Here is a 20,718-nt window from a genome sequence, read left to right on the forward strand (position 1 = left end):
CTGCTGCAAAGTTTTTAAATGCTTTAGGGTAACTGTAGAAATCGTACGTATGTGAGAGAGAAGAAAATGATGAGGAAAGAAGAAAAACAGCAGAAGTGAGGCCAAATAAAAGGAGAAGAAGAAAAGCGAGTGAAGAAGAATGTTAGAAAGTGGAAGAGGAGGGCTGGCTCAGCAGTTAAGAGCACTCAGTACTTTTGAAGAAGACTTAGGCCCAGTACCCAGCATCTGCATGGTGGCTCACAGCTTAGCTCCAGTTCCAGGAGATCCAATGTCCTCTTCTGGCCTCCATTGGCAACAGACCCAAAATATGGAACACATACGTATTATATGCAGACAAAATACTCATATACATAAAATAAAAATAAAAAATCTTTTAAACAAGTTTAAAAAATGAATCAGAAGAAGAAAGTACAAAAGATTAAAGAAAGAAAAATAAAAACCTCAACTGATTGCCCAACAAGGAAAAAAAAATACACAAGTGAAATATATAATGATAGAAGGGGAGTAAAAACTTCAAAAAAGACTTCCTCAAAACCAATGTATATGAAGCCAGGCATGATGGTGCACACCTTTAAGCCCAGCACTCAGGAGGCAGAGGCAAGCAGCTCTCTGTGAGTTTATGAACAGCCTGGTCTACAGAGTGAGTTCCAGGACAGCCACAGCTTACATAGTGAGACCCTGACTCAAAACAAACAAACAAACAAACAAACAAACAAACAAAATATATATGATAAAATTATATCTATAAAAGTGTAGTAAAAGGAATAAAAGAGAAACCATGAGGCAGGGAGAGAAGAATGAGGGTTTGATTTCCCCCTCGACTGGGTTCTTTAAATTTGGAGTCTGCTGGGTGGATGTGTGATAGAAAGGACCATCCTTTTATCTTTTCTGTGATTTTACGGGGTGCGGTTCTGGGTGGGATAAGTGTCAGATGCCTACCAGAGTGGCGTTTACTTTGGTAACTTCCCTTCTTTGCGTACAGGTGGGCCTTTATCACTCCAAGCTTTGCTTTCTGAGGGCTGGCCAGGTTCTCTCGCCTCCCAAGATGCCCCAGTGTGTATACCCCAGGAGACTTACGTTTGGGCCAGGACATTTTCTCCCAAGTGGAATGGAATTCTGGGGAAGCAAGCCCAGCATTGAGGTCCATACAGACAGGCCAGTCTCTGTAATCCTAAAACTTGCTGGGCATTTATTGGTTCCTGAGGGACGAGGCTATGGCTATCAGGACAGTGGAGCGTCATTTTCCCGATCATTTTGTGATTGAAACTGCTTGTGGATTTGTCTCTGGAGGTTGAGCTCCACTGATCTCAAGTGTGGGGCTCTCAGGCTACAGGGTCCAGCCACCCACTGCAGGCTACCTTACCCTGTGTAATAAGCGGCTGGCTGCCTGAGTGTTTTAGCGTGTTAGCATCTGGTCCTTTCCATCCGTGACTGCCTCCCACCGCTGGCTCTTCCTCTGGGGCCTGTGACAGGCTGTCTTCATCTTCATGCCCTTCGACTTGTAAAGGCCCCCCAGGTAGAAAAATAGGTTTCTGCTCAGATGGTAGCCAACCACGGCTCTCTGACACACGGAAGGGACCACATGAAACTGCTCTGCACTGCTGACTTATTTCTCTGAAGGAGTCACTGGATTTGAGGCTTTGGAGAACTGGAGGCATGTCCTGTGCTAGGACTGTCTTCACCAACCTGCCCTCCCCCTTACCTTTAGATCAAGGAGGCTTCCTGCCTTTGACTCACTATTGAGGCATGTGGCCGGGCTCTCTGCCCCTTGTCCACCACCCCCCCACCGCCCCCAGCTGTCCAGCTTTTTGCTCTGTGAACTTTAGATGTCTGCCCTCTCTTTCGGTCTTTAAAACAATCTCTTTGTTATTTTAACTCTTTACATTCAGGGCATCATGTGCAGGCAGCGTCTAATCTACTTCCTTACCCTCAAGTGCCCCACTGATCTATTTATGTGTGCTTAGCACATTGTTTGTGGATCATCTCAGCTACATGTTGTTAGGTAGTATAGGTGTTGCAATTGTGTTATTTTAAAATTACATTGATCTGCCGGGCGGTGGTGGCGCACGCCTTTAATTCCAGCACTTGGGAGGCAGAGGCAGGCGGATCTCTGTGAGTTTGAGGCTAGCCTGGTCTACAGAGTGAGTTCCAGGAAAGGCGCCAAAGCTACACAGAGAAACCCTGTCTCGAAAAAAAAAACAAAAACAAAAACAAAATTACATTGATCTACCTATTTATTATGTACGTATTTATTTAGTGTCACTGTTTTTAGTGTCTCGTGTGCAAATGCGTGCACACAAGAGTGTGCATGTAGAAGTCAGAGCACAATTTGTTGGAGTCGGTTCTCTGACGTGGTTCAGCCCTTCAACCATGTGGGTTCCAGGATGGAATTCAGGTCGTCAGGCTTGGTGGTAAGTGCTTTTACCCGATGAGCCATCTTGCCAGCCTCTAAATGTGTGTCCTTAAAACTAAAGATACACCTCAACTTACTATGGATTCCTATCCTGATAAACCTAATCATAGGCTGAAAATATCGTAAGTGAGAAGTGCATGCACTGCAGCTGACCTGCCGAACATTGCAGCCCCGGGCGCGGCAACTGTGGAGTCTCATCGCTCTTTCCTCTTGGGAGCACGTGGGTGACTAGGAGCCGTAGCTTTCTGCCTCTGCCCAGCCCCTCAGGAGAGAGTGTATCCTCCCCCAGGAAAGGTCACAGTTCAAAATTTGAGGCACAGCCTGTGTTGAAGTTGTACTGTTTTCACAGCGTTATAAAATACAGAAACGCACAAAGCAATGGTGGTCGCTCTTTGCTCCAGTTACTGTGAGAACGAAGACCATTCTCAGGAGACTGCCGGCACCACTCTGTAGGGGCGCACAGTCATTGGGAAGGCCAGAGGGACTTCAGTCACATCAAGGAAGAGCCGAGTCTCCTTGGCAAGAAGAGAAGAGGCTCCGGGTTGACAAATGGAGGGGGTAACAGAAAGGAAGTGGCCACTGTCCAAACTATCTGCAGTCACGTTCAGAACGTGATCAAGGGTGTTATGCTGAGCTTCCATTACAAGATGACGTCTGTGTATGCTCGCTTTCCCATCAAGGTCGTTATTCAGGAGCATAGGTCTTTGGTTGAAATCTGAAATTTTGGGGGTGAAAAATACATCCGCAGGGTTCGGATGAGGACAGGGGGCTGCTTGTTCTGTCTCTCAAGCCCAGAAGGATGAATTAATCCTTGAAGGAAATGATATTCAATTTGTTTCAAATTCAGCGGCTCTGATTCAGCAAGCCACAACAGTTAGCAACAAGGATATCAGAAAGTTTTTGGATGGCATCTGTGTGTCTGAAAAGGGAACAGTGCGGCAGGCTGATGAGTAAGACCTAAGTTACCCAGCTCCAGAAACAAGATTCTAAACGAAAAGACTTGTACTGAAAAAAAAAAAAAAATCAACTGTTGTTCATTAGGCAGTAGGCATTTACAATACCGAGTCTCCTCTCATTTAGAAGTTTTAAATGTTCTCTCAGCCATGCTTTGTGGTTCTCTGTGTATAGGTCTCACACGTATCTTTGAGAAATTATCACTGCATATTTCATGAATTTTCATGCGACTGTTAAGGGAAATTATTTTAAGAACTTTTTGTAGTTGTTACTTTCGAGGACTATAATTAACTTTTCTGCATCAACCATATACTGCTAACTTGATAGACTGACTTATTAATTCTAGCAATATTTTGTAGATTCTTTTGGAAATTCTACATGTATGTGAACAGACACTTTCATTTCTTTTCAACTTCTATTACTTTATTTTTCTTGTCTGATTCTGCTGGCTAGTCCCTCTAATACAGTAAGAAACAAAAGTGAGGAGACCATTCCGTGTTTTGCTAGCTAGGTGTTTTTTGAAGATTCTATTTATCAAATTGGAGGATTTCCTTTCTTTCTTAAAATTAATTTATCTCTGTACGCCTGTGATATGTGTTATATGTGGGTGGGTGTGCGTACATTCATATGTGTGAATGGGGGCACGTGTGTGCCGTGTGTATGCGTGGAGGTCAGAGGACAGCCTCGCCTGTCATTTTTCATCTTCTGCCTCCCATTGTTCTGCTGTTGAGCGTGCCAGGCTAGTTGGCTGGCCTGAGAGCTTCTAGGGAGTTTCCAGTCCCTGTCTTTCATCACCCTTTAGGAGTGTCGCCATTATAGACGACTGCGTCACATATCTGCCTTTCTGGCCTTTTACATATAGTCTGAGGATTTGAACGTAGGGCAAATGTTTTAGTTCTGAGCTATCTCCTCTCCCCTGCCCCAACCTTGGAAATTTCATTTTTAAAAGAAAATTTAAGTTTTATTTATTATTATTATTATTATTATTATTATTATTATTATTATTTGTGTGTGTGTGTGTATGTGCCACAACACGAGTGTGGAATCAGAGGATGACTTTCTGGAATTGGGTCTTCCTTCCACTGAAGGCTTCAGGGGTCAAACTCACATCATCAGGCTTGCCTGTGAGCACTTTTAACCTGCTGAACCATCCTGATAGCCCAGGAATTTCCTTTCTGTGCTAGATTCGTGAGTTTTAATTTTGAATGTGTGTTGAATTTTTGTCAAGCACTCCTCAGCCTCATATTACGTTTTCTTGTTTAGTCTGCTGATACAGTGGATTCCATTCGTTGGTTTTTTTTTTAATTGTTAAACTTCTATTGTATTCAGGGTTTGCCTCATCCTTTTCTAGATTGCTGAATTTAATTTTATAATACTGTTCATGAGGCATGATGATATATAATTTTATCTCCTAAAATGTGGCTGTCAGTCTTTAGCATCAGCGTTATGCTGGCTGTATAATTAACCAGGATGTTCTGAAAGGGTTTGGAGAAAAGTAACAGTCATTTTCCTTAAACATCTGATAGAGTTCACCCGTGAAACAATATGAACTTGATGATTTCTTTGTATGTAGGCTTTTGCTAATACATTCAATTTTAAACATTTGAAATACCAAAAATTTCTACTTGGTTTTGTATTTGTTCGGAAAGTCTTAGTTTTTGTAGGAAGTCATTTCACTTAATTTGTTATTTTGTTAAACTACCTTCACTTTCTACTACTTTTTTTTTTGTTATTTCCTGACACTGATTTTCTTCATTATACTGTTGTTCTTCAGTATCTTGGGGCGTTGGTTTTAGGCTTCCCATTGTTAGCAAAATCTATGGGTGCTCACATTATGTAAAGCATCGTGGTTATTTGCACAGAGCTGTACACATCCTCCTCTCTATTTTATTTTATTTTTAACTTTGCTGCTGTGACAGTGCAAACGGCCTTCATTTTATTGCTCAACTTCGGCATGGGCACATACATACACATACATAGTTAATTTTTAAAAACCATTTATACAGATGTTATTGATAAAGCTCATGTAACAAATGAGTGAAATACAAAGAATATCAAAGCTAAAGCATTCTGTAATAAATACAATGAAAGGTGATAAAACTTTATTTTTAAAGTCAGTTTGAGAAAAGGAAGAATATTACATAAAGTAAACTGATTGCATCTAGAATAAGCAACTCAGTGTTTGGTACACTCATCATCCTCGTGTGAGGACATTAACCATCACATGTGGCCACTGCCTCATGTCTATTTAAGACGGGCTCCAGATCACTTGTCCTAGTGAACACAATGGAATGTCTATGTCAACAGTTGTCCTGTATGACTTAGCAGAAAACACCATGCAGAGGCTGCGTATGTTCGTTTTTGATCCCTAGTTGGTTGAATCTGCTGAGATAGAAACCTTAGACAGCAAGAACTGTAGAGTATACCCTTCTTTTGCAATATTGACAGTTTATGCTTTCTGTCTTGTTAAGGTGTTTATCAGTTTTTTTATCACTACAAAATTAGTTAAGTTAAAAAATTTAAAAGATAAAATTAGTTCTTTGAGAATTTCATACAGTGTCTTTTGATCATAGCCATCCACTCCCCTAACTTCTCTTAGGCCTGTCCTTCCTTCCCGTTCAACTTTGTGTCTTCCTTTTCAAAAAACCCATCAAGGGCCTTTTACTGCAGCATGGTGGACCTAGCCACGGGTTCTTGGCCCCCTTAAAGAAAACAGATTTTCCTTCTCCCAGCAGCTACCAATTGCCAGTAGCTCCTCAACTAGGGGTGGCACTTTGTGCCCACCTCCCTTTCCACGCTGGCATTTGGTCTGACGTGAGCTTGCACAGGTCTTGTGCATGTCGTCACAACCACCGTGAGTTTGTGTGTACAACTGCTCTGTCACGCCCAGAAGGCACCATTTCCTTGACGTTATTCACTGCCTCTGGCTCTTACAATCTTTTTATCTCCTTTTTTACAATGGTCCCAAGGTCTTGGGAGGAGGGGTGTGGTATATATGCCCTATTAAGGCTAACCATTCTGTAGTGTCTGAATCTGTGTACTCTGACCAGTTGTGGGTCTCTGTGTTCACTGCTATCTACAGGAGAAAGGAACTTCTCTATTGAGAGTTGAGAGATGCACTAATCTGTGACTACAGCAGTAAGTCTTCAGGAGTTGGTTTAAAACTGTGTCCATTTAGCAGCATAATAGTAGTGTGTACTCCTTTAGGGTTCATGACCTGTCTAGCCGTGGGTTCTCGGCTCCCAGTAACAGCAGCAGGTGTAGATTTTATCTTGTAGAGTAGGCCTTAAAGCCAATTAGAAACTGGTTGGTTATTCCATAACATTCATACCACTAATGCACCAGTGGGCAGGTCTTGCCAGGCTGGTCATTTTTGTCACTCCCAGGGCTCACATCCGGGTAAGATAATGACTGCTTTTCTCCTCTGGTGGTGTGCACATCACCTTCAGCAGTCTGAACGTTAGCCAGCAGGGATGAGGCTCCCAGCTGGCACCAGTTTGATTCCTCCATGTACAATGACTCGCGTATGTAGTATCTTCACCAACATCAATTAGTTTTTTTTTTTTTTTTTTTTCTGAGACAAGTGCTGAGATTATAGGCATGTGCCACCACACTTGGCTTTATGTGATCTGGGTATCAAACCCAGTGTTTCATGCATGGCAGGTAAGTATTCAGTAACTGAACTATACTCCCGGCAACACACCAACTTTTTGTTATTTTCCTGTACTGTTGGTCTGTTTTCTTTGTTACTGTTTTGTTCTATGTTTATTGTTTCCTTCCTTGAATATTCTTTTGGTCTTCATTAGTTTCTTAAGGTGGACACTAAGGTCATTGATTTTAAATTTTTTCTTCTGTTTGAATATAAGCAATGGACACTAAAAATTTCCCTCCAGATTTTGTTACATTCTGTATAACTCAGTGTGCTTCTATTCATTCAGTTCAAAATATTTTCTAGTCTTCCTGTGACTTCTTTGATACATTGGTTTTGTTTTGTTTTTTGAAGGTTTATACTCAATTTTCAAATATGTGAGGGTTCCCAGTGTTTTCTAATTGATTTAAGTTTTAACGGTATTATGGTGTATCTCACAGTTTGGATCTGTTTGTCTCCCAGCAGTCCATGTACCATATACTTGGTCTACAGTATGGTAATCAGGAAAGCCGGTAAAAACCTCTCAGACATACGGCCTTGTGCAATGGGATTAGATCATTTGGAAAATGTTTCTCTCAGGAGGGGTTCCTGTAATTCTTGCAGGACTCTGGTTAATCCTTACAAGAGTGAGCTGTTTCAAACTGAGAACACGCCATTCGCTTGGCTCTTCTGCAAACAGATGTTCCCTTTCTGTGTCTCTGCTGTGTTTCCATGCAGCCGCCATCAGAGGCTAGTTTGGACCATCTATCTTGACCTTCCAGATTCAACTTTAAAGCTAAATAAACCTAGTTTCTTTATGAAAAAAACCCCCACCAAGATTCAGGAATTTTGTTATAGTAAGAGAAAAGAGACCAATAGGAACACTTTAAAATAAGATTTTTAGTTTTAAAAACTTTATTGTGGCTTGTTTTATGGAGCCATTTATAGTCCATCTTAATGAACATCCAACATGCATTTGAAAATAATATTTTCCTCAGTTGCTGTTTAGTGTTTATCATAAAGATTAACCAGGTTGAAGTGGTTGATTGTGCTTTCAACTATTCCACATTGTTTCTGATTTATTTATTTATTTATTGAGATCAGGTTTCACTGTGTAGCCCTGGCTGGCCTGAACTCTGGACAGAGACAAGGCTGGTCTTGAACTCACAGAGATCTGCCTACTTCTGCCTCTTGACTGGGCTAAGGGTGTGCGCCATCAGGCCTGGCCTCATTTCTGATGTCTCACTAGTGCGTCTGTTTTGTCAGTTGCTGAGGAAGAGGAATCCAGATCCCCAGTTATGATGGAGGATTCCTTCCTCCTCTTCGCCCCCCTTTTCACTGCTTATGATTTTGAGCTCAGCTTTCGCATTTAGTTGCTATGCCTCTTGGGGAAATGACTATTTTATCATTATGGAATATCATTTCTGTTCGTGGTAATGCTTCTTATCTGGAAGTCCCTTTGGGTCGATATTATTCTAGCCATTCTAGGTTTCTTGTGATCAGTGTTCATATGTATTCCTTCCTTTGTCCTTTAATTTTCTTCTTACATATGTCTTTATATTTAGCATGTCTCTTATAGCTAACACATGGTTGGATAATGACTTTTATTGTCTAGTCCAAAAATAAATAAATTTTCATTTTAATTGCAGTATTTAGTTATTCTTCATTTAAAGTAATTATTGATGTATTTCTTATTTTTAATATTCCTTTCTACTTTTATGTGATTTTTTCCCCTTGGTTTCCCCCTTACTTTCTTATTTTGGGGTTGATGTAATATGTTTTAGCAATTGATTTTGTCTTTTTAGTTATATCACTGCACAGTTGCTCCAGGTATTAAATATTTTTTAATTACTTCAGTGAGCTTGGAATAAATACTGCAATACTTCAGATAAAATATGAGAACCATGCACGGGTATTATTTCAATTAGGTCCATTTCCCTTAAAATGTATTTTATATCTATGTAAACTATAAATACTATAACACAGTTTTATTATATACATATATTTTTAACATATGCTATTTCCTTTATTAAAATTTCTTTTTTGTCCTCACATAATATTTCCTGATTCTGGTTTCTGCTCCCTTCATTCCTTCACGTTTCTCACCATATCCATCCCTTTTCTGTCTCTCATTAGAAAACAAACAGGCTTCTAGGGGATAAAAAAAAATGAAATGAAATGTAATAAGGCAAAAACCAGCACACTGGAATAGGAGAAAATAAACAAACAGGACAAGAGCCTAAGGAAAGGTACAAGAAATGGACAGGGATGTAGAGACCCACCCGTTTGCACACTCAAGAATTTGATGAAAACACTAAACTGGAAGCCATAACATGTATGCAAAGGATCTACAGGGATGCCCACACATATATATTATACATAATTATACACATATAATTTTAATAATATAATTTAATATAAAATATAAATTTAATAATAAAAGGTACAATAAAAGTAAGATAAAAATTAAAAAAAAAAGAAAAGCCCTGATATGACATTATGAGACAAAGAACCTCCAAAGATGCCATTGAGTTCATTTTCTGTTGGCCATCTACTGCTGCATATGAAGTCTACCCTTAAGAATAATTTGTTTCCCCAGTAAGACTCCTTTGGAGAAAACTAAGTTTTCATTTGCAGGTGGTTATCAGTTGGAGATTGCTTCTGGGTTAGAGATAGGGGCATGCATCCACTTCTCCTTTAAACCCTAGGATCCCATCTGATACAGACCTGTGCAGGCCCTGTGCATGCTGCCTCAGGTTTTTTTTAGTTTTTATATGCACTGATTGTGTTGATTAGAGGGTCTTGTTTTCTTGATGCCCTCCATCCCCTCTGGCTCTCAAACTCTTTCTGCCTCCTCTTCCACAGGGTTCTCTGAGGCCTGAGGGGAAGGAGTTGATGGAGCCATCCCATTTAGGGCTGAGTGTTTCCAGGTCTCTCATTTTCTGAATAGTGTCTGGCTGTGGGTCTCTGTATTTATTTGCATCTGCTGCAAGAGGAAGCTTCTTTGATGATGGCTGAGCAAGGGACTGATCTATGAGTATAGCAGAATGTCATTAGGAGTCATTTTATTGCTATGGTTTTTTTTTTTTTTCAAGACAGGGTTTCTCTGTGTAGCTTTGGAGCCTGTCCTGGAACTCGCTCTGTAGACCAGGCTGGCCTCAAACTCACAGAGATCCCCATGCCTCTGCCTCCCAAGAGTTGGGATTAAAGGCATGTGCCACCACTGCCCGGCATGATTTTTTGTTAAGAACAGTATTATTTGGTTTTAAGATAGATCCCTGGGATATCTAGTCTCAAGTTCTTGGTCACCCAAGCAGTGTCAGCAGTTCCTGCTTGCAGAGCAGTCCTTAAGTCAAATCACATATTAGTTGGTCGCTCCTGCAAGATTTGTGCCACTATTGCCCTAGTACATCTTGCAGGCAGGACACCATTGTGGATGAAAGGGTTTGTGGCTGGGTTTGTGTTTATGATTCTCTGTTGGTAGCATGCAGAGTACCTTCGTGTACCATGTCTAGCACATAGAGGTGAAGGCTCTATGGAGGCACGAGCTCTGCTTCTCCATGTTCAGTGGGTTGTGTAGGTGTTGTCCAGCAGTGGGGCCTTACCATCGGTTTGTGGAGAGCAGCCTATAGTCTTGGCAATAGCTTGGGTTGGTTGGGGGTTCCCATGGTACCCTTTTGGCCAACAACTCAATTAGATGTAATCCAATCCTGGTACTGAAAGCTTTATTTGGTAACAAAAATGGCTACTTGGGCCTCTGCCTCCCCTGTTATTTGGCAATTTCATTTAGATAACTTTCATCTATCTATCTATCTATCTATCTATCTATCTATCTATCTATCTATCTATCTATCTATCTATATGTTTTATGAAGCTTCTACTGTGTTAGGTTTCTGTACTACCCCTCAATGGCCCTTAATTTTATCTATCTTTCCTTGTATTCCCTTTCTCATCTTCCTCTTTCCTCCCCCTCCCCAGTTGATCTTCCTATTCCATTCCACCACAAACCATTCTTAATTATCTATTCTATTTCCCTTTCCCAGGGAGAACTAAGTGTCCCCCCAGTCCCTAATTGTAGAACTAACCTCTGTGCTTTTACAGATTGTATCTTGGTTATTATTGATTCACAGCTAATATCCATGTATTAGCAAATGCATACCATATTAGTCTTTCTGTGTTTAGGTTACCTCACTTCGGATGATTTTTTTTCTAGTTCTATTTACCTGAATATTTCATTTTTTTAAAAATCGACTGAGTAGTATTTCATTGTGTAAATGTACCACATTTTCTTTGTCCACTCATCAGTTGAGGGACATCTAGGTTGTTTCCAGTTTCTGGTTATTATGAATAGAGTAGCAGTGAACATGGTTGAGCAAGTGTCTCTGTGGTAGGATGAAGCGTCTTAGTCACTGTTCTATTCCTGTAAAGAGACACCATGACCAAGACAAGACAACTCTTATAAAAGAAAGCATTTCATTGGGGCTTGCTTACAGTTTCAGAGGCTTAGTCCATTTATCATCATGGTGGGGAGCATGGTGACCAGCAGGCATGGTACTGGAGGAATAGCTGAGAGTTACATCCTGATTCATAAGCTGAAAGTGAGAGGAAGAGAGGGGGAGGGGGGAAACTGGGCTTGGTATGAGCTCTTGAAACCTCAAATCCCACCCCCAGTGGCACACTTTCTCCAACAAGGCCACACCCCCAATCCTCCTAATCCTTTCAAATAGTGCCACGTCTTGGTGACTAAACATTCAGATATATGAGCCTATGGGGGCAATTCTTATTCAAACCATCACAAGTGGTGTAGCTGGATCTTAAGGTAGGTCAATCCTCATCTTTCTTAGGAGTTACCACACTGATTTTCATAATGGCCGTACAAGTTTGCAGCCCCACCAGCAATGGATGGGAGTTGCCCTTAGTCCACATCCTGGCCAGCATGAGCTGTCACTTGTTTTATTGATCTTGGCTATTCTGATGGCTAATGATGTTGAACATTTTTTTGAATGTTTCTTAGTCATTTGAGTTTCCTCTATTGGGAATTCTGTTTCGATCTGTACCCAATTTTTAATTGGATTATTATTATTATTATTATTATTATTATTATTATTATTATTATTTTGGTTTTTCGAGACAGGGTTTCTCTGTGTAGTTTTGGTAGCTGTCCTGGATCTTGCTCTGTAGACCAGGCTGGCCTCGAACTCACAGAAATCTGCCTGCCTCTGCCTCCTGAGTACTGGGATTAAAGGCATGAGCCACCACCACCTGGATTCTTTTTTTTTTTTAATATATAGTTTCTTGAGTTCTTTATATATTTTGGATATTAGCTCTCTATCAGATGTGGATTTAGTAAAAAACTTTGCCTGTTCTGTAGGCTGATGTTTTGTCTGAATGATGATGTCCTTTGCCATGCAGAAGCTTCACATTATCATGAGATCCCATTTATTAGTTGTTGATTTTAGTGCCCGTGCTAACAGTGTTCTGTCCAGAAAGTCTTCTCCTGTGCCAATGAGTTCAAGATTATTCCTCACCTTCTCTTCTATCAGGTTCAGTGTATCTGGTTTTATTTTAAGGTCTTTGATCCGCTTGGACTTGAGTTTTGTGCAGGGTAATAAGTATGGATCTATTTGGATTCCTTTATATGCAGCCATACAGATTGACCAGCACCATTTGTTGAAGATGCTGTCTTTTCTCTAGCATGTATTTCTGGCTTCTTTATCAAAAAATCAGGTGTCTATAGGTGTGCATATTTATGTCTGGGTCTTCAATTTGATTCCATTCATCAATGTGTCTGTTTTTGTGCCAGTACCATGCTGTTTTTATTACTGTAACTCTGTAGTTCAGTTTGAGGTCAGGGATGGAGATACCTCCAGCAGTTCTTTCATTATTCAGAATTGCTTTTGCTATTCTTTTGTGTGTGTGTGTGTGTGTGTGTGTGTGTGTGTGTGTGCATTTCCATATGAAGCTGAAAATTGTCCTTTCAAGGCCTGTTAAGAATTTTGTTGGAATTTTGATGGGGATTGCATTGAATCTGTAGATTGCTTTTGGTAGGATGGCCATTTTTACTATAGTAATCCTATCAATCATGAGCATGGGAGATCTTTCCATATTCTGATTTCTTCTTCAGTGTCTTAAAGTTTTTATCATACAAGTTTTTCACTTAATTTATTAGAGTTACTCCAGATATTTTATATAATTTGAGGCTATTGTGAAAGGTGTTGTTTCCCCGATTTCTTTCTTAGTCCATTTGTCATTTGTATATAGGAAGGCTACTGATTTTTGTGAACTAATTTTGTATCCAGCTACTTTGCTGAAAATGTTTATCAGCTGTAGGAGTTTCCCAGTGGAATTTTTAGGGTCAATTATGTATATTATCGTATCATCCGAAAATAAAGATACTTTAACTTCTTCCTATCCAATTTCTATCCCTTGATCTTCAGTTGTCTTATTGCTCTAGCTAAGACTTCAAGTACTCTATTGAATAGGTATGGTGAGACTGGACAACCTTGCCCTATTCCTGATTTTAGTGGAATTGCTTTGAGTTTTTCTTCATTTAAATTGATATTGGCTATGAACTTGCTGTAAACTGTCTTTATTATGTGGGAGTATACCCTTTGTATTCCTAACCTCTCCAAGACTTTTATCATGAAGGGGTATTGTTTTTTTTAAAGGCCTTTTAATGAGATAGTCATGTTGTTTTTGTCTTTCAGTTTGTTTATATGGAGGATTATATTTATCAATTTACATATGTTGAATCATCCCTGTATCTCTGGAATGAAAGCCTACTTGATCATGGTGGATAGTCTTTTGATATGTTCTTTTATTTGGTTTGCCAGTATTTTATTATTTTTGTATATATGTTCATAAGGGAAATTGGTCTGTAATTCTCTTTGTGTGATTTGGGTATCAGGGTAATAGTGGCCTCATAAAATGAATTGGGCAATGTTCCTTCTATTTTTATTTCATGGAATAATTTGAGTATTGGTGTTAACTCTTCTTTGAAAGTCTGGTAGAATTCTGTGCTAAAAGCATCTGGCCCTGGACTTTTTTGGGCTGGTATACTTTTAATGAGTGCTTCTATTTCATTAGGGGTTATAGCTCTGTCTAAATTGCTTATCTGATCTTGATTTAACGTTGGTAAGTGGTATGTATTGAGAAAATTATTCATTTGTTTTAGATTTTCCAATTTGGTGGAGTAAAGGTTTTTTTTTTCTTTTGGTTTTTTTGAGACAGGGTTTCCCTGTGTAGTTTTGTGTGCCTTTCCTGGAACTCACTTTGTAGACCAGGCTGGCCTCAAACTCACAGAGATCTGCCTGCCTCTGCCTCCCGAGTGCTGGGATTAAAGGCGTGCGCCACCACCGCCTGGCTGGAGTACAGGTTTTTAAAGTATGTCCTTACGATTCTCTGGATTTCCTCAGTGTCTGCTGTTATCTCCTACTTTTCATCTCTAATTTTGTTAATTTGGATCTTCTCTCTCTGCCTTTTAGTTAATTTGGATAAGAGTTTGTCAATCATTGATTTTCTCAAAGAACCAGCTTTGTTTCATTGATTCGTTGTACTGTTTTTGTTTGTTTGTTTCTGTTTTATTGATTTTAGCCCTGAGTTTGATTCTTTCTCGCCAACTACTTGTTTTGGGTGTGATTTCTTTTTTGTTCTAAAACTTTCAGGTGTGCTGTTAAGTTTCTATTATGAGGTCTCTCCAATTTTTTAATGTAGGTACTTATTACTTTGAACTTGCCTCTTAGAACAGCATTCATTGTGTCCTCTAAGTTTGGGTATGATATATATTCATTTTAATTCAGTTTTAGAACGTCTTTAATTTCTGTTGACCCATTTTTAATCCAGTGGTGAGTTAGTTGTTCAGTTTCCATGAGGTTGTAAGTTTTCTGTTGTTTCTATTGTTGATATCCAGCTTAATCCATGGTGGTCTGTTAGGATGCAGGGTGTTATTTGATTTTCTTGTGTCTGTTGAGACTTGCTTTGTGTTATAGTGTGTGGCCAATTTTGGAGAAAGTTCCATGAAGTGCTGAGAAGTAGGTTTATTCTTTTGTGTTTGAGTGAAATGTTCTGTGAATATCTGCTAGGTACATTTGGTTTATAACATGTGTTAGCTCCTATTTCTCTGTTTAGTTTTTGTCTGAAAGACTTGTCTGTTGGTGAGAGAGGGTACTGAAGTCTCCCATTATCATGGTGTGGGCATCAATATGCGATTTAAGCTGTAGTAGTGATTCTTTTATGAACTTGGGAGCCCTTGATTTGGTGCATAGATGTTAAGAATATCAATGTCCCCTTGGTGAACTTTTTCCTTTGATGAGTGTGTAGTGTCCTCTATCTTTTCTGATTGTTTTGGTTTTAAGCCTATTTTGTCAGCTATTAATATGGCTACACCAGTTTGCTTCTTAGGTCCATTTGCTTGGAATATCTTTTTTCATTCTTTTATCCTGAGGTGATGTCTATCCTTGCTATTAAGGTGTGTTTCTTGGTTGCAGTAGAAGGATGAATCCCATTTCTATCTATTCTGATAGTCTGTGTCAATTTACTGGAGAATTGAGACTATTTAGTTGAGAAATCTCAATGAGCAGTGTTGGTTGATATGTTATTTTGTTTGTGTTTGTGTTTCCCTCTTTTGATTTGCTGGTCTGGGATTATTCCTTGTGTTTTCCTGGGTGTAATTAACATCTTTAGGTTGGAGTTTTCCTTTTAGTACCTTCTGTAGGGCTGGATTTGCAGATAGATATTGCTTAAATTTGGTTTTATCATGGGATGTTTTATTTTATTCATCTATTGTGATTGAAAATTTTGCTGGTTACGGTAGTCTGGGCTGGCATCTGTGGTCTCTTAGAGTCTGCAGCACATCTGTCCAGGCCCTTCTGGCCTTTAGAGTCTCCATTTAGAAGTCTCTGTTCTCCGTTTTCCATTGAGAATAATTGTTGCTTGAGTTTTCCTGCCTGGCCCACAGTCAGGACAAATCTCTCTCACCCGCCAGTCCCAAGCCGCTCAGACCCGACCAAGTAAACACAGAGACTTATATTGGTTACAAACTGTATGGCTGTGGCAGGCTTCTTGCTAACTGTTCTTACAGCTTAAATTAATCCATTTCTATTAATCTATACCTTGCCACGTGGCTTGTGGCTTACCGGTACTTTACATCTTCCTTATCCTGATGGCGGCTGGCAGTGTCTCTCTGACTCAGCCTTCCACTTCCCAGCTCTATTCTCCTCCTTGTCCCGCCTATACTTCCTGCCTGGCCACTGCCAATCAGTGATTTATTCATTGACCAATCAGCAACACATCTGACATATAGACCATCCCACATCAAATAATATATGTTATTCTAATAGGTCTGCTTTTATATGTTACTTGGTCTTTTCCCTTGCAGCTTGTAATATTTTTTCTTTGTTCTGTATATTTAGTGTTTTGATTATTATGTGCCGAGGGGAATTTTTTTTCTAGTCCAGTCTATTTGGTATTCTGTATGCTTCTTATACTTCGATAGGCATTTCCTTCTTTAGGTTAGGGAAATTTTCTTTTATGATTTTGCAGAAAATATTTTCTGTGCCTTTGACTTGGGTTTTTTTTTTCCACCTTCCTCTATTTCTATTATTCTTGGATTGGTTGTTTCATAGTGTCCTAGATTTCTTGGATGTTTTGTGCTGAAATTTTTTAGATTTAATGTTTTCTTTGACTGAGGTATCCATTTCTTCTACTATGTCTTCAATGCCCGAGATTCTCTCTTCCATCTCTTATATCTTGTTGATATGGTTTGCCTCTGAGGTTCCTGTTTGAGTTCTTAGATTTTTTTATTTCCAGATTTTCCTCAGTTTGGGTTTTCTTTGATTTTATTTCCATGTTCAGGTCTTGGGCTGTTTTATTAATTTCCTCCCACTGTTTTTGTTTTCACAGATTTCTTCAAGGGATTTACCCATTTCCTCCTTAAGGACCTCTATCATGTTCCTAAAGGCTGTTTTAATGCCTGGTGCCCCGCTGTGCTGCAGCTCTCAGGGCCTGCTGTCAGAGGATGCTGGGATAGGTTGCTCTAGTGGCGACGTATATGCTTTGATTGTGTTTTTATGTTGTGTCTGGGCATCTGGGTTCGGAAAGTTTGTAATTTTAGGTGCTGCTCTGTGGTCTTTGTCTTTGCTGAGTGGTTATTTTGTTCCTTGGTTCTGTAGCCTGGGCTCTGTGTTGCCTGGGATCCTGTGCGCTGCCTGAAATCCTGTGTGTTGTAGGGAATTCTTCTGGGACCTTGCTAGGGGTTCAGGGTAAAATGTGTTGCTAGGTATTGACAGCTGATACTTAGGAATGGGGAATGGTGCTGTGGGGTTCACAGGAGGGAAGAAGTCAGGGTGTTCCAGCAGGATATGCTTGGTCACTTGGGAATGGAGGCAGAGAGAGAGGAGAGGCCACAACAGGTAGTCTGTTGAGCTCCCTGCTGTCAGCTCTCATCTGCCTGAGAGCTGGGGATGAGACTGGAGCACTGGATATGGAGGGGAGGAGGGAGAGTGAAGGTCTGAGTTCACCTACCTGCTTTGCTGGCTTACTTGCTTCCCAGTCAGGCTTCGCCAGTGGGTTCCCAGGGAATGCCTGTTGGAGTTGGGGCTGGGACAGCAGGGTGAGTGGGGAGGGAGGGAAGGTTGGAGGAGAAGATCTGAATAATCGAGAGGAGGGGAGTGACAGCAGATGGTCTGCTTCAGAGTTTGGGGTGAGATGGTGTGTGTGGGATTGGATTTAGAGAGGTGAATACCTTCAGTTAGTCTATCTGCTTCCCTGGCTGGAGTGGGCTTTGGGTTCCCAGGGAATGCCCGCTAGAGTTGGGTGTTTTTTGTTTTTTGAACTCTTTTGCTCTTTTGGTGGGCCCACCACCCAGATCCCAAATAAAGCACATGGAGGCTTATTCTTTCTTACGAATGCCCGGCCTTGTCTTGGCTTGTTTCTAGCTAGCTTTTCCTAACTTATTCTGTCTACCTTTTGCCTCTGGGCTTTTACCTTTCTCTATTTCTGTATATCTTTTCTTTCCTTCTTACTCTGTGGCTGGCTGTGTGGCTGGGGGGCTGGCCCCTGGAGTCCTCCTCCTTCTCTGGCTCCTAGATCTTCTCCTCCCAGATTTCTCCTCCTCTTTTATTCTCTTTGCCTGGCAGCCCCACCTATCCTCTCTCCTGCCTAGCTATTGGCTGTTCAGCCCTTTATTAAACCATCAGGTGTTTTAGACAGGCACAGTAACACAGCTTCACAGAGTTAAACAAATGCAACATAAAAGAATGCAGCACATCTTTGCATCATTAAACAAATGTTCCACAGCAGAAACAAATGTAACACATTTTAAAACAATATGCTACAACAGTTGGGGCTGGGATGAAGGCTGGGGGGTTGGGAGGGAAGTTTGGAATTCACACTGGCCACTGAGTGGAAAGGTCTGTGTGATCCACCAGGATGGGGACGGGGGTGGGGGTGTGGGGGGGAAGAGGGGAGGCCACAGCGGGTTGTTTGGTGCAGAGCTGGATATGAGACTGGTGAAATGGATTTGGAGGAGGGGAGGAGGGGGTGAAGATCTGCAGTTAGCCTACCTGCTTCCCTGGCAGAGTTTATAACATGGCTTTATCACATCAGCATGTGATAGTCATGCGTCTGTTAAAGCAACCAAGAGAAGAAATGTATACTATTCTGTTTTTACATACTTATTTGCCATTTTTGGTGCCTTCCCTCAAAGATTCAAATTTCTGTCTGGGCTCTGAAGGATTTTGCTTTCTCTTGAAGAACTTAGTTTCCTTTTATTTTTATGGTTGAAATTTTCTTTGTTTTCATTTACTTGGAAATGACTTACTTCTCTTTGGGATATGGGAATCAGAGCAGTGTGGCTTTGTCTCCTATCACTTTAAGGATATTCTTTTGTTGTTGTTGTTTTTCCAGACAAGGTTTCTTTGCATAGTCCTGGCTGTTCTGGAACTCGCTCTGTAGACCAGGCTGGCCTCGAACTCACAGAGATTCGCCTGCCTCTGCCTCCCCAGTGCTGAGATTAAAGGCGTGCACCACCACAACCAGCTGGCGAGGATACTCTTCTTATTGTCAGTCCGGAGCAGCTTTGGGGCTCGCCAGGTGCTGGCTTTGTGGTTCTGCAGTCTCTCTGTAATGTATGCTTTTCCTTGACCTCTCAGAATTTAATCTTTAGCTTTCGACAGTTACAGTGTGTTGACATGTGGCTTTTCATTACACGTTTCCTGTTGCATTGTTTTTCACATCTTTCTCTGTTTGAGATTTATATTAGACTGCTTAATATTGCACCACGGATCCTTGAGTTTCAACCAGCCAGTCTTCAAGTTCATGGAGTCTTCCTCAGTCATCTCCATTTCCCCACTTAGGCCATGTCATTAATTTTTTTTACTTCTGTTACTGTAATTTCATTTCTTTTTTTTTTTTTTTTTTTTTTTTTTTTTTTTTTGGTTTTTCGAGACAGGGTTTCTCTGTGTAGCTTTGCGCCTTTCCTGGAACTCACTTGGTAGTCCAGGCTGGCCTCGAACTCACAGAGATCCGCCTGGCTCTGCCTCCCGAGTGCTGGGATTAAAGGCGTGCGCCACCACCGCCCGGCTGTAATTTCATTTCTATACTTTTCAATTTTATAATTTCCATTTCCTTGCTGAAAGTCTGCATCATTCATTTATTATGCCTGTGTTTTCATTTAAATCACCTGATATATTTATAATGAAAATTCTTGTCTAATCCCAAAATGAATTGCCACGTTGGGATTGGTTTCTACTAATGTCCCTTCACCCCTTCCTTGACATTGTACATGTCTGTTTTCTGTAGCTAGTAACTGTGAATAGTCAATCTAGAGAGTCTAGACTCAGTTACTTTTATCCGAGAAGAGTAATTTCTTGTTCCTTGAATTAGAATGTCTAGCTTGACTCAGACTCCAGACTCTCTTGCCCCAGCTAAGCAGCGGTGAAAAGTTCCCACCATTTTCTTCCACCTCCTAGCTGTTGATTCTGTTGGCTATTCTGGAATTTTCTGCATGAAGTCATGCTATGGTGTCAACCAGGAATTTGAGTACAGCTTATGTTCTGATTATTTTTAGGATAATACCTTTAGTGATATCCTGTCCTTTTTAGTACCTTCCTTATAATTCCCCAGCCTTTCCACTAGCCTTCACTCTCTTTTGGGTTTTAAAAACATATTTATTTTTATTTTATGTGTGTGAATGTTTTGCCTCCGTGTGTTTTTGTCTACTATGTCTGTGCACCCTGTGCATACCTGGTGTCCCCAGAGGTCAGAAGAGGGCGTCAGATCCCTTGGAGCTGGAGTTACAGAGGGTCGTGAGCCACCATGTGGATGTTGGGAGTTTAACTATGATTCTCTGGAAGAGCAGCCAGTTCTCATAACCATTGAGTCATTTCTCCAGCCCCAGTTCCCAATTTTTAAAGGCTCATGTCTCTCCATTTTATGTCTGGTTTGGATCAATTTCCAATTATTTTATACAGTTTAGACATTTTGTTATGATTTTGTAGTTTTTCTCTGGAGGAAAAAGCTATTCCGGTGTTATGAGCCTGGAGCTTCAACTATAGATTTAACAGGACCAAGCGCCCCGACTCCTGTCACTGTGGTCTCCCATAGAGTTCTCTCTCATTAGCTTGAACCGGAATCTCTTCAAGGTTCTAGGTTTTTACCTTTCTCTGCTGTGTTGTTGTTTACTTTCCTTCTTTTCTTAAATTAAAATTTTATATCACTTTTCTCA

At 40.5% G+C, this 20,718-nt stretch overlaps 1 pseudogene; it reads left to right on the forward strand.

Moving 5' to 3' along the window:
- The first annotated feature begins 1,214 nt into the window (after positions 1–1,214).
- LOC128106975 (60S ribosomal protein L9-like) lies at positions 1,215–3,367 on the forward strand (annotated as a pseudogene).
- Positions 3,368–20,718: the final 17,351 nt, after the last annotated feature.

This window comes from Peromyscus californicus, unplaced genomic scaffold (assembly GCF_007827085.1).
Source record: "Peromyscus californicus insignis strain IS unplaced genomic scaffold, ASM782708v3 Scaffold_12__1_contigs__length_115047231, whole genome shotgun sequence".
Classification (NCBI taxonomy): domain Eukaryota; kingdom Metazoa; phylum Chordata; class Mammalia; order Rodentia; family Cricetidae; genus Peromyscus; species Peromyscus californicus.